The 13350-nt window shown below is 32.0% G+C and overlaps 1 long non-coding RNA gene across 1 annotated transcript; it reads left to right on the top strand.

Moving 5' to 3' along the window:
• The first annotated feature begins 9460 nt into the window (after positions 1–9460).
• On the top strand, positions 9461–12650 carry LOC128165341 (uncharacterized). The gene is made up of 2 exons (XR_008241047.1): positions 9461–9877; positions 11008–12650. It is a non-coding gene; the product is annotated as an uncharacterized LOC128165341 (long non-coding RNA).
• Positions 12651–13350: the final 700 nt, after the last annotated feature.

Raw genomic sequence — 13350 nt, 5'->3', positions numbered from 1 at the left:
TAGATTTCGTCAAAGAACAGCACTTATTAAAGTAATTATTCTCTTCATTTATACCCAAAAATGAAAAGCGGATATATAGAGCTTCCCGATGTCAAACACGTCGAACTTGTACACCAAACACTCTAGAAAAAAATTTATACTCGCTGTAAAAAAAACAACTACTTGCTGGATCAAAACAAGCACAATTATTAGGATTAATGGTACAATATTTGTTTTACGATTATGGTCCTTTCTTATATGAAATGTATTTTTCCATGATCTGCCTCTCTCTAAAAAGTTTACAATATGACGTCAGATGGACAAGTGCATCCCAATTAGTCAGTTGTTTATATTCAAAGTTGTTGGGCTTATTTGACTACAAAGTTGCACGCAGAGGTAATTTTTTATGTAGTTTAATGTATTTGTACGCATAACAATCGGGATTGTATTTTATTTTTGGGCATTTTTGAAAACTTTTTGTTTTGATGTGTGTGATGTCATAATTAACATTTCCCGTCCTTTCTGGTCGGTGTGACCATTAAGTATGCCTTAAAAGTGCTGCGCTGATAGGAAATTATTTTTCTATATTTGTTAACTTTTAAGATAGCTTTTACTTGGATGGGTAGCATCCATGTTCTATTTAAAAGAATCTTACGCGACATCCCTAAGGGCCAGACAGAAACACCCCCAGGGCATTTAAACGAAACAGAATTAATACGTTTTTTTCCGTTCTCACTTTTCATCTTTCACCTGTTTCAGCTGTTTAGTTTTATTGCTTCTATATTAAGACATCATCTAGAATTTATCCAAAAATTATCGTACACATACCCAAATCGGTACATAGGGAAACTAATTTTTACTTTACTTTTAACAATTAAATTTGTTTTTTGGTAACTTCAAAAAACAGTTAGGGTTCTTTTGTTTGAAATCATAAACAAAAAAAACTTCCTGAACTCTTCCTAGAAACATCTTCTGAAATGATGAATTATTTAACGTGAACAAGCAAGGAACGACAAGTCCATTAAATGTTACACCCCCCCCCCCCACTTTTGCCAAAGGCTTTCATGATGTCTTTAACTTTGATGGACAGATTCATTCTCCTTTTTAAACATGTTATTATAATAACTAAAATAGTTAATTTTATTTTAATATAACATATATAACAGCGCAACCACTAAGTTATATGTCATAACATTACATGACTATTTTGGCCCCATCCCTAAGTCAAAACCATTTCCCCGGAGACAGGAAATTTACAATATTGGTAGAGGGCTTTGTCGTTTACTTAACCCTTTCGCTGCCAACGTTAATGTTTGAATTGCCAAATGTGTAACGTCACTGATATATAGAGGATATCTATATTGTGTGTTTTATATTTGCTATATCCAACGAGTTGAAATGGTGTATATATTCGCGAGGATTCATTAAAGATTTTTTTTTATTTATTTTAAAGGTGATAACTGATTTAAGCACATATAGATGGGTAATTAAACAATACAATGCTTTCTCTGGTGATTCATGCATGCGGGATATGAAGGTGGCTACATTGCAGAAAAAATGCATAATTTTTTTCTGCTATGATCACTACCTCCATAACCCGCATGATTCATTGAAGAAAGCATTTTACTGTTTATATTTACATCTTTCTTTAAAAAAATAATTAATTGATTGTAAAAGTAAGTAAAATCCACTAAATTACTTTTAATGTACATCAATGCGTTAGCTAAAAGAAACGACCAAATCGTCTCTCATGGTAATTTGAGTCTGACATCATTATGATAATTGCGTGCAGTCCGTGATTTCTCTTAGGTCGCTGTAGTTTTTGACCAGTCCATAAACGGAGCGTGTGTATTCAAGTCCTGCCAGTTTCAGTCGGTGTAGATTACAACCAATCGATAAACGGGGCGCGTAGATTTCAGTCTGGCTGTTTCTATAGAGCTATGAATTAACTATACGTTTCCGTAAGATATAGAAGGAATTATACTCGGAAGATGTAAATATGAACATGAATGTTCAGGAGATTGTAACGCATTTAAAACATTAGCATTACACTTAAAGCCTGTACGTTGGTAAAAGATTGACAGGAATCAATACATATAAAATTTTCAAAACCATAAATTTTTACCTGTGAAACAAAATATTAGGCATCATGCAGAATTCTACTCTGGCAAATTGTTTTGGATCACCATGTCACATAAAAAACATGACTCACATTTTTTTCTCATTTTTTTTCACTGTATCCAGCAAATACTTGTGTGACAAATAACTATATTTTGAGATTACTAGTTAGAAAATAGCAGTAAATGTTGTAATTTAGTGATAGGTGATATGCATTTTTCTGTGCTGTAAATTACATTTATTTGGGTGGGCGGGGCATGACACCAAACAGCAAAATATGCGAGCACGCACATGTAATTATGGCGTCACTTACGTAAAATGACGTCATTTTAAATCGCTTTGTGTGTCTAATCGTTTCGTCAATTATAATTCTAACCTGTTTTTTAGTGCAAACTATTTCATTTTTAAAGTATAGTTGATCTTTATTTCATCAATAAATATGATACTCGTTCGTATCATAAACAGAGCATGCATGTAACATGGAATCATTTGTGTCGCAAATTTAATTTTTTTTTACAATATTACATGTAGGACATATGTACATATAATATTTTTTCTTTTGTTAATTTATGAAAAAATCACATATAATCTACAAAAATTGCAATATATAATATTTTAGATGGCAAATATTTCATTACTATTATTTTTAAAACCATTAAAGATGTATAAAATATCTTATGTTTAAATCGGCCCAAAATCGGCCCCGTGGCAATCTACGCAACTGTGTGATCGACCCAAAATCGGCCCTGTGGCACAGAAGTGACAGGAAATTTACAATACTGGTAGAGGGCTTCGTAGTTTACTTAATTATGAATTTAGGTGTTCTTACAGATATATGGGAGTAGAGAAAAAGATTTTCAAACATCATATGCATTAACAATGTATAACTAATTTTGCCCCGCCCTGGAGCCAAAACCTCTACCCAATTGCAAAGGGAATGAAATTAACAATTTTGGTAAAGGGTTGGTCTGGTCTATATAATTATGAATTCAGATTTCTGACAGCTGTGTGGGAGTAGAAAAATAAAATTTTTGAAAAATGAATTGTTTTGACCATACTACCCCGCCGCTCCCATGGGCCAAGAGTTATGAAATATACAGTTTATGTTTCCCTCACCCCTACTTGATGCACCATATTTAGTTTGAAAAAAGGCCATTATGTAGTTTTTAAGAAGAAATTAGGAATGCTCTATTGTTGACACATGACGTACAAAGCAAAATGACAAAGGACAATATAACATTTATGATAATATTTAATTATAGATTTTTCAGTAGTTTAGTAGTAGCTTTAGATTTTGTTTTCTTTGTTTTGTATACATGTAATTTATTTTTTGGTCCTAAAGAAGGGACTGGTTGTCCCGAAAATTTGACAATTTCTATTGTTCGTGTCGTTAGCCATTTTTAGTGCTTTATATATATATATATATATATATATATATATATATATATATATATATATTAATCGTTTCAAATGATACGTCAATCTTTTAAATTACAATGTCATATGATACAATTTAATGTGATACAATAATAAAATATGTAATACACTATTTATATACAATGTCAGTATAACAATATGATATGACGCAATATAATATCGGAATATTTTTAAAATGTATTCATAAAAATTAGCGTCTAATCAATTTCAAAAAAAATTTACGTGTCATTTTTTATTCGTTACTAAACATGGATCACCAGGTTCGAAACATCGCAAAATCATGTTACTACCAACTGCAGAACATTGGTCGCATTTGACCCTTAATATCAGAAAGCGCTAGTAAAATCCTTGTATGCTCACCACTTGTAACCTCTCGTTTGGACTACGGCAATGCCTTACTACACGGTATATGTACCAGTTCCTTGTCAAGACTTCAAAGGCTTCAAAACACAGTCGCTAGGATTATAACGCGTACTAGGAAATATGACCATATAACACCAGTGCTGGTCAAGTTACACTGGCTTCCAATCGAGCAGCGAATTCAATACAAGCTGATCCTACAGGCTTTCAAAGCCTTACACGGAACATCGCCATTTTATATACAAGAACTGGTCCAGGTCTACAAGCCAAATAGGTCTCTGCGCTCAGAGAGCTTTATGTCCTTGTTCAGACGCGTGCGCGGACTAGGTCATATGGTGAAAGGCGGTACGACGTGGCCAGTTCTACATTGTGGAACAACCTTCCCCAAAATCTTAATTTTTTTCAGCAAGGCTTATCCAGACTATTCTTAAGTATTTACGCATTTTAAACTTAAATTTGTTGAGTACAGAGACAGCACAGCATTGATTTTTACATGTAAACAAAATTTAGTGTTATATAATTATGTAGTTTTTTAAAATAGTGTATTTAGGTATATTTTTTTATGTTCTTACCTTTTTATGCCAATAGCTTTTTATATGTAAAGCGCTAAAGAGTAATTTAATATAAATTATATATGGCGCTTTATAAATTCTGTATACTAATAATAATAACAATAATAATAATAATAATAAAAAATATTGATACATTATTTTATCGTATCATATTTTTTTTACAATAAATATTATTTGACATTATGTTGTATATAATAATACAATAACGTTTCATATAATACAAAACTATATGTTTCACGTTACATCTTTAAACAATTAACACACCTATTAAGCTATTTTGAATGAGGAGGGAGCATCCTTGATAATGGAGATCAGGCTCTGTATCTAAAGCTACCTTTTCGATTCATTTCTTTAGGTAAATAAACCATTCAAGTTTGAAACAGTACTATTATCTATTAGTATGCCTTCTGTCAGTTTGTCACTATATATTCAATACTCATCTATTTTCGCATAGTACCAAAGGATTTATATAGCGTAAGCATACTATGCCTCCGGCTCGTGCACCATGTATCAAACCCTGACTACTAATTAGGCATAGTATATGCACAACACAACACTATTATATAATTATTGTCTCCTGTCAGTTTGTCGCAGATATTTAATACTTATCTATTTTCGCATAGTATACAAAGGAATTATATAGCGTAAGCATACTATGCCGAAATAGAGCACCGTAAATGTTTTCAACAAAATTCGTCCTACTGCCGACAGCGGGTTTCGAACTCACGACGCTAAAACCATTCCAGCTTTAAGCCCAACGCGTTACCGCTAGGCTATAATAGCCGATAATGTGATTGGCGGTATTTATATAGAAGGTAGATATATACGACTGACATCAAGCAATTGAAATTATTAATCTTTCCAAAAAAAACTTCATTATTGATGGTAATTTTAAAGTTAAAGTTTCTGAAAAACTTGCGAAAAATTGATTAAACATTTTTCAAAGCAATTTTACATGCGAATCAATAAACGCCTTTTAACTGACGCTTGATGAAGAATGTACAAGAAAAAAATTCAATGAGATTTCGTCTGCTAAACATTTCGAGTTTTTTCGGAAGGTCAAACGTCTCTCATTTTTCAAAAGAATCTTAACCTTTGTTGACTTGTTGATTAAATAAACAATTAAATCAATTGATTAATTTAAAAAAAAACGCTTGCTTTTCCGGTGATTATTTTTAAGGACTAGTCAACAGTCAAACGTCGCAGCTTCTTATAGCAAAGCACGTCAGTATATTCAACAGTCGGCATAATAATAACAAAAGTGCCTCCGGATCATGCACTATGTTTCAAACCCTGACTACTATTAAGGCATAGTACATACACAACACAACACTATTATATAATTAAACATGTGACCTGTTCAAAATAACTACACCTACTACTGCATCTGCTTTGATGGCTCTGATTTAGCATCCACGCCTGTGGAGTGCATCAAAATCACTAAATGCATCATCTGTTCAAATCTGATAAAGATTACACAAATAATAACCAAGATTTGTCTATCAAAGGGCACCTTAACATCATTCAGCATCCGAAACCTATAGCTATGCCTCAGGTTCAGCATGAAAGCCTATCTAGTGCGTAAGTTTCACCATCCGTGCAAGACTGGAAAAGTTTATACCAGTAATAACTAAATTAACACATCAGAGGGTGCTTGCTCTGAAAACTTTAACCAGCTCCTAAAAGAATTAACCTCCTCCAGCATCCGAAACATTTGGCTCAAATTCAGCATTCAAGCCGGTGAAGTGCATCAGTATTATAAGACGGACCATCCTACGAGTTTGGTGAAGTTATGACCAATATATAGTAACTAAGATATAGTCATCAAAGGGCACCTCACCAAAAAAATTAACCTACTCCAAAAACCTTAACCTTCTCCATCATCTGAAATTCATGGCCCATATTCAGCATACAGGTTTTTTAAGTCCATAAGTAGGTCCAAATACATTATCTACCGCTAAAAACTAAGATACAGGACCTGCACAAAAATTTTAACTAAGTTCGGACGCCCGCGCCTTGGGAATACGTAAAAGAGCTTATATTAAGGTATATATCAAAGATTACGTATAAGTACAATGTACGTTTGTAGACCTGGCATCAGTTTTCAAGTCAGTTATCATTTTTTGGTCGCAGCGTACGCAGATAGAAGTGAATAAATGCATTCATCTTTTTATAGTTTTGTTGGGAAATTTTTGCAAAGGACAATGGTAGTAAGCACTTTTCATTGCATTTCGTCTGAAAGTGAAAATGACTCCAATTCACTGCAGAGGGCACTCCACGGAATTTCGAGACACTATGTGTTTTTATTAATTATACTGTAGCATCTTGTAGAATCACATATGAGAGGGTCGTGGTCAGTGTAAGACTGGGGCCTGGATTTTGAAGCGATGCAAGTAGGTCATCGAGTATTCAAAGACTTATTATGTTTAATTAAAATCGATTTGATTACCAAAAGTATCGCACGGAAGACAGTGATTATTGATCAAAACGGGAGTTGAAATATCTTTAATAAAGCCCAAACACTCTAGAATATGTAATGGAGTAGGCGACACGTATTATTTCAGGGTATTTTATTAAAGGACTTTGAAATCAAATTTGTTTTCAATTAATTAGAAAATTGATTTTAATTAGTTCCCTGGCCAATAATTTTAACAGTGAAATATTATTGTTGTTCCAAAAATGCTTGAAACTAAATTAATCATTTTGCATTGTATTAATTGGAAACATTTTCAAACTGATTTTAATTAGTTTCCTGGTCAATAATTTTACAGAGGAATATTATTGTTGTTCCCAAAATACTTGAAGCCAATTTATAAAATTTGTGGCCATATTCGAATATCATAAATTATAATTTCCCTTTCAACAAATTTCCCACTAAATGTAACTTATTCTCCAGAAATATTTTTCAGTTTGATATAAGTCACGAGGAAGTAATTTGTTCCCACAAAAAATCATTATCACAAAATGTAATTAATTCTCACGATACATTTTACAAATATTATAGTTGTGGCATATTTTTTGCACTTTTCATAACCATTTGTTTTATTCATCGATTTTAAAGTATTTAGGTCTGTTGAAATGTTTAAAGATAGATGCAGGTAAACCGACATTATGACTAGATATTCTCAAGTTTTAGTCAACTTTACTTAGAAATTACGATTTTTTTCCTTTCTATACAGCTCTATGCCTTATGTTAGGAAAATATGTTTTCCATCACAGCGTAAAAAATAAATAACATGAATGAAAGTGAAATAATTTACTGAACCATATCTTTTGAACAAACTGGTTGGTGTATATTTTACTTATAATAAAAAAAAACCCCGTATATTTGCATAACTAAGAATACACTTAGTCTTCTTGGTTGACCATATGCCGTATGTAAATAATGCCTCTAGATATTTGAAACATTTTCAATGTATATACGTATAAAAGAATTGTTCGTAAGTCATGAATTGGTAAAAAAAAAAAAAAACCTCATCAATTATACTCAAAATTTGACCCATGCATTGATCCTTGATTGATCTGTTAAAACCATCGTCGGATACCCACGGTTGATCGCGTCTTTTACTTATCACGTGATAAGTAAAAGACGCGATCACCCGTGGGTATCCGACGATGTGTTAAAACAAGACCCGAGTTTTGTTTACATATCAATTAATTCTTATCTCTTGTAACTTGGCTAACAATTAAATGTTGGTTAATCATTTAAACTGCACAAGTAAACTACTTTATGCATTAACAATTTTGATTTGAAATCATGTGGTCAAATCTATTATAAAGCATTTCGGGCTGAATTGGATGTTACCACGACCAAAATTATCACCTAATAATACTCAAAGAATGATTACTTATTCCTAAAATATAAAGATACACATACAACAATGTTCACAGATCAAAGTTCGAAAAACATACAAGTTCAAAATTCACCTTAAGCACGCAGATTCCAATTTAAAATGTATAAAGGATTGACCTTGGGAGTGCAGAGGTCAAAGCTTAGTAATATTAACAAACAAATTGTCGCTTTATGCCACGAGTTCTCTGGGCCGAGTTTCATTAATAGAAAAATATGGCAGGGAAATATCCCACCAAAGTGGGAGCAGAGCGGCAAACAGAAACAGCCGAACCCACACCATTCTTCTAACTTGAATAGGTCGAATGGCCGTGTACAAAGTGCGCCTCAAGACCCCCTGCCCCTCTGAGAGAGATCAGAAAGATGCAATTTCCTAAAGACGACAGATGTGCCCCATCCGATTGAAACAGAGCGTGATATGGGTTTATATCTGTGAATAAAGGCACTTCCGGATTAAAAACTATGATATCTAAGTAGAAATTATTACCTCTTCGGTTTTTTTAATGGTGCGTAGGTCTGCAGAATAGCACCAATAAAACAAGGTAGAATGTACGAATTCAAACCTAGCGTTTTGATAGGGAGACCTTATGAATCAAAACATGTCATATGTTACAATTATTAACTTTCTAGCCAAAAGTTTTCCCAAATCGTTTCCCCTACAGTGTAAACATAAAAATTAGGCACATGACCCATCTTTTCCAATGTTTTAATCTTTTGGCGTGTCTGACTTAACTGGAGCCCACTATACCCTTGCTAAAAAAGTCAGATGGCATGCCTGTATAATAGTATTTAAGCATTAAGGATTAAATACATTTATTGAAGTGGAATTCAACTTTCTTTTTTCAATTTACGCGCTTGATAGATAGCACCTTAGGTTCTCGGCGGTTTCCGCTTATTATCACTACGCTGCATCTTCATCGGGTATGGTTATTAGTCATACCATATATGACGTTATCCCAATTCAGGTAGGTGGATGGGCTTTTTCTCTCGGGGGGTTTAATGACATAAGGACTTATTTTTCGAATAATTTTTTCTATAGTGCTTTAATAGTAAACTTTAACTACAGGTTTTATTCCCTATGATATTTGTTTTACTCGATGCACGATTTATCGGTGGATGCTGGGTGGATTTAAGGATATGTGAACCTGACAAAAACAAGTTCATTGCGCAACGCGAACTGTCGTCTGGCGACAAGCAATCGTATTTCACATCGACGGTTTATTTGCTTAATTTAAGGTTTAAAACAGTGATATAAAATGTGTAAGTTTATGAATTTGCATAAAATATAATTTATATCAACATTTACATCAAAAGGTTTTACTTTTTTAATCATTTACAAACTTAAAGTTTACGACATACTTGCGCCGATTTCCGGTAATTTTCCAAATATCGATGTAAACAACAAGTCGGAATGACAAAAACTGATGGATATTATTAGTGTATGACGAATATTGCGAACACAAACTGATGTCGGGTGTCATAAAAAGGGAATGGAAAAAAGGACGAGACCATACACCAGTTCCCTGTGATCTAAACCTGCCATTTGCAAGCAGTAAGCATGGTAGGTGTCTTATCATGACATGTGCTATATTGTATTATGTTAACGTTACAGATTATTATGCTCGTATATTATCCACGTGAAAACAATATCGCCTAGCCTATATGCAGAATAGCTACACAATAATCCCAATTTGTTCAAACATAAAAATTATTCATTGTTAATTCAGTCAGTGTTTGTAATTAAAATAATCACAATTTAAGTTCGAATTTTCTTAAATGAAATTAACCATCTGATGATAAATGGTAAGGTTGACCGCATAGAGGGCCCTGAGTTTACTCTAGCATATGACAAGCTTATTTACCAACATTTACTCACAAAATATTTTTAGTCTAACATTTTCATGCACATTAGCTTGAACAGTATATTTGTAAGGAATAGGTTATATGTTTGTATTGATGATTTTTTTAGCACATACTGGCGTGCGACCAGTTCTCGCCGAGTACCATTTCTCGCCAGTACATTGTGACGTCATTTTTCGTCTATAATTTTATGTGTTGATAAAATGACGTCACAATGTACTGGCGAGAAATGGTACTCGGCGAAAACTGGTCGCACACCAGTTTAGTTCATAACATGAAGAATTAATCTTTTATTCACTATCAATAACTGATAATGTTGATTCTCTGTACTGTGAAAACATTTGAACAGCTGACTGATATTCACCTTTATTGAACTGTAAAAATCAAAGTACAGTTGAAAGAAAAATAAGTATATCATGGTTTATCGGTTGATAGAATTGCTCACATCATATTTAGATTTCATGTGCTGGGTTCATTATTGTTACAAATTTTTATTTTTTTCCCATTATTTTCAAATCATTAAAACGCAAGATTTCTAAATACACACAGTTATATAAGATATGAAATTGTCAAGTTAAGTAACATTAATTTAAATTTTCAAGATTAGAATAAAATGTTGACAAGTTTCACCTGATATCAAATTTTTATATAGAATAATCCATTTATATAAGGTTCTGTCTGTCTATGTTTCATACACTTTCATGATATGCCTATATGAATTTTATATATTTTTCTACATGTAGATTCTTAAAATCATCCTTTCATATAAGTCCTTCTTATATGTTATAAGTAATAGTACCAGTAATATCAGGGTGTTTTTTTTTAATACAGACTTTTCAAACCTCCAAGAGATGAGAACATCACTGGTATGTGTTAACGAGGTCATTCCTAATACAAGACACAATGCAGAAAAATATAAGACTAATGTAAAGAACTGAAACCATGAGTGATGAAGAGAAGAGCTGATAATCAGATTATTGTCTCTGTTATGTTCATCCTGATAAAGCCTTTCCCGATTGATGCCTTGGATCATTTATTTGGTAATTTAAGGATGACAATATTTATTTCAACATTTATGATATAATATTAAGACAATTAATAAGCAGCACAACATATCCTGAAATATGAAACTGGACCAAACCAGTGATAATCTACCATTTATGATTGATTACATTTACTTGGATTTGAAAACCATTTCTGAAACTCCAAAAGTCATGAATAATTTGGACATATAATGCATACAATTAAGAATTAGTATTGTAAAATAATATATATTATGATAATGCATATGCTATAAGAAATACAATTGATAGATATCAATTCAAAAGGTGTTTATACTGACCAAGTGCAGTAATGAAGTTTGTAATGGCTATATACTGTTCATGTGGAGAAACTGGTTTTTAAAATATATGTCTTATGTTTATAATTGTTTTTAATTTGATGATTGCTTAGTATATCAAATCATCATTGCTGTCTATTAGTGTCTGTCTGTCCATCCATTTATCTGTATGAAATCTGTTTTATTTTATAACCCTGATGAGGTTACTGATGTAGATCAAGTTGAGATCATCATTATGACACTTATATACAACAAGCCTCACAGAAAATATCAGTCCTCTTAAATTACAGAGTTTTTGAATGAGTTATGAATGTATGGTTGAGTAAAATTTTTATTTTAAATATTTTTTGAAATGATTTTTGTGAATAAGAATATTTTTGTTATAACTTATCCTTATCTATATTTTTATCATTTTTGCATGAAAAAAAATATACATATTCTAGTTAGGCCACACCAATATAATTTCTTGCTTGTCGGACATTAAGTGGAAAAGGGTATAAGCGGGCTAGCGATAAAATAATAAGATTATTATTTTTTGTAGCCAAAATTTTGTGGCGGTCCATAATGATATGATTTGTAAAGTTTTATTTAAACACGAGCATGCAGGATCCAATAAAAAAGAAATTTAATTGGTGTGGCCTTCCATATTTTCTATATTTTAGTTCAAATTGAGGCTGAACCATTGTAATATATTACCCTGCATAATCATTCTGATAAAGTCTCAATTATACATTATAAATAGCATCAAGACCAATATGGGGACCAAGGAAGGGTTCAAAGTTCAAAGGAATTATAGGATTGCATACAATCATGTATATACATAAGGACAAATCATAAATCATTTCAGAATCTGCAGTGTTGTTTAGTCCAATCAGATAATATGATTTAAAGAATTATCATGATTAAGTATCAAATTTCATTTTATACCTGTAATCATTTGAAAGATTCTCCTATTTTCCGACACCCATTTTAATGCAATACCTTACAAATCAGACAAAACTTTTAAAGATTGATAGAGGAAATTCAAATTAATTACAATCAGTATATGATTTTTATGAAACCTGTGATTTATTTGGTTTGATTGTATTTTAAATCTTTCAACAAAGGCTTAATAAAGATTGTGTGTATTAAAGTTTTCATGCATGTTTTTCTTTTTTGTGTACAGAGACTAGAGTTTCTTGATTATATCAGATGCACAACTATGACACTCTGTTAATTACCATTAAAATAAACTCTTTAGGAAGTGAAAAAATTCTTAAATTAAAGAATCATTTTCTCTTTATATGATTGGTTTTTAGAAATACTACCATTTATGGCAGTGTTGACTTTTATGAAGCGCGCAGAGTGATTTTTTGTAAAAGTCAGATCAGAGGAAATTCGGATTTTCAGCCTTTTTAATTCAATTAGTTGTAGTATTTACAACACAACTCCTTTAATTTTGTTCGACAAGAACTTATGCAGGTTCACAGTATAACTAGTTGAAAGAAATCGCCATTTAAAACTGAATTATACGTCTTTTTTTAACAGCATGTAGGATTTGTAGCATCTATTTCAATAGAGGTCAGAGGAAATTCAGACGTTATTATCTTTTTTTTCTAATTCACGAACATGCCAATTATTGACTACTAATTTTTTGCTATTTATCATTTCTTCAAAATTACATAAAAAAAATAAGAGTGTAATTATAGGAAATTGTATTTTTTGCATTTTTTTCTAGCTCGGGTCACGTCAAAAAATGTCACTTTTTTAGTGGTCAGAGGAAATTCAAACTAAAATAGCGGATTAAATAAAAGGAATTCTTATAATCCATTTTCAGATAAATAGAGTATTTTATT

The sequence above is a fragment of the Crassostrea angulata genome, chromosome 10 (assembly GCF_025612915.1).
Source record: "Crassostrea angulata isolate pt1a10 chromosome 10, ASM2561291v2, whole genome shotgun sequence".
NCBI lineage: Eukaryota > Metazoa > Mollusca > Bivalvia > Ostreida > Ostreidae > Magallana > Magallana angulata.
Note: the sequence above shows the minus strand (reverse complement) of the source record. Positions and strands in the feature narration are given on the sequence as shown.